General features: G+C 48.7%; 1 non-coding gene across 1 annotated transcript; it reads left to right on the forward strand.

Moving 5' to 3' along the window:
- Window positions 1–321: 321 nt before the first annotated feature.
- Window positions 322–528, forward strand: LOC148068857 (small nucleolar RNA SNORA73 family). The gene has a single exon (XR_015713072.1). It is a non-coding gene; the product is annotated as a small nucleolar RNA SNORA73 family (small nucleolar RNA).
- Window positions 529–1745: the final 1217 nt, after the last annotated feature.

Genomic DNA, 1745 nt, shown 5'->3' on the forward strand with positions numbered 1-1745 from the left:
AGACACATGAGGACACATGAGGAGACATGAGGACACATGAGGACACATGAGACATGAAGACACATGAGGACACATGAGGAGACATGAGACATGAGGACACATGAGGAGACATGAGGACACATGAGACATGAAGACACATGAGGAGACATGAGGACACATGAGGACACACGAGGAGACATGAGGACACATGAGGAGACATGAGGACACATGAGGAGACATGAGGACACATGAGAACACATGAGGACACATGAGGACGCATGAGACATGAGGACACATGAGGACTTCTTGGTCATGTCTTTGTGCATCTGTAACCCGGTTGATGCGACGGGGGCAGGACCTGGTTCTGGTTCTGTCCCAGTGGCGTATGGGAGCGTAGCTCTGAGCCGAGACGTACAGTCCCGTTCCACGCTGTCGCACATTAAGCTCCGCCCCCCGGTTGATGCCGGCGAGGAAAGAGCCTCCTGTATATTCCTAAAGCTTCCCAGAATGCACCAGTGTCTGGGGAGTCTAACCATGCAGTAGACAAACGTTGTCCTGATTGTTCTCTTTGCTCAACGGTTCCTTGTCTGTCCACCAGGTGGAGACGTTCTCTGGAGTCTACAAGAAACTGACGGGCAAAGACGTCGTGTTTGAATTTCCTGAGTTCCAGCTGTGAAGCCTGGAGGAATAAAGTTGTTTCTGTTTAACAGCCTCTCGTGCTTCGAGTTTCATCGTTCATGACCTCAGCGGCTGAAATAATGTTCTAAACCATCTTCAGGATCTTGTTGCTTCTCCTAAGCTGTTAAACCAGTGGTTCTTAACAGGGGTTCAGAGGTCAAGACACATCATAATTATGGTATAAATTCATGACACACTTGAGCATCACTGGCCAATCAGTGCTGAGGGGAGTTTAGTGCTCAGTAGTCAAAGTACAACTGCCGTGGTAGTACTAGTGTGATTACTTTGATAATACTCTGAGTTGTAGCAGAAGTCTGAAGTGTAGATGGTGAAGAGGAGAGGAGCCAGTACTGTCCCCTGAGGTGCTCCTGTACTGCACAGTGTCAGACGTGATGTCCTTCAGCCTGACATACTGTGGTCGATCAGTAAGATAATCCAGGAAACCAGACCAGGGTCCACATGCATCTTGCATCAGGGATCCACCTCCAGAGCTGTTGCTGATCCAGGGATCCACCTCCAGAGCTGTTGCTGATCCAGGGATCCACCTCCAGAGCTGCTGCTGATCCAGGATCTTCACCACGTCATCAGATCCCGAGTTCTCTCCAGCACCCCCATGGACCCTCCTACACTCTCCTCTTTTCTCTCACTCTATCCTCCCTCACTCCTCTCCTTATCCATCTGTCTACCCCCCCATCCTTCCTCCCAGCCGGTCAAAGCGGCAGGCCGTCAACAATGAGTCTGGTTCCGCTCCAGGTTTCTGCTTCTAAAAGGAAGTTTTTCCTCTCCATTGCTCACTGTACAGTGTTTTGTTTCTTGCTCTTTGTTGAATTGCTGGATCTATTTTTCCTTAATCAACTGTAGTCTTATTTCAACTGTATAGTGTCTTGAGATAACTTTGTTATGATAAGACACTTGAAATAAAATTGAATTGAATCTGAAGTCAGTTTGTCCTGCAGCAGAGTGGGTTGGATAGTGTTGAAGGCACTAGAGAAGTCCAGGAACAGGATCCTCACTGAACCGCTTCCTTTATCCAGGTGAGAGTAGGTCGTTGCAGGAGGTGAAGGATGGCATCTTCCACACCAACTGCT

The sequence above is a fragment of the Callionymus lyra genome, chromosome 11 (assembly GCF_982586985.1).
Source record: "Callionymus lyra chromosome 11, fCalLyr1.hap1.1, whole genome shotgun sequence".
Taxonomy (NCBI): domain Eukaryota; kingdom Metazoa; phylum Chordata; class Actinopteri; order Syngnathiformes; family Callionymidae; genus Callionymus; species Callionymus lyra.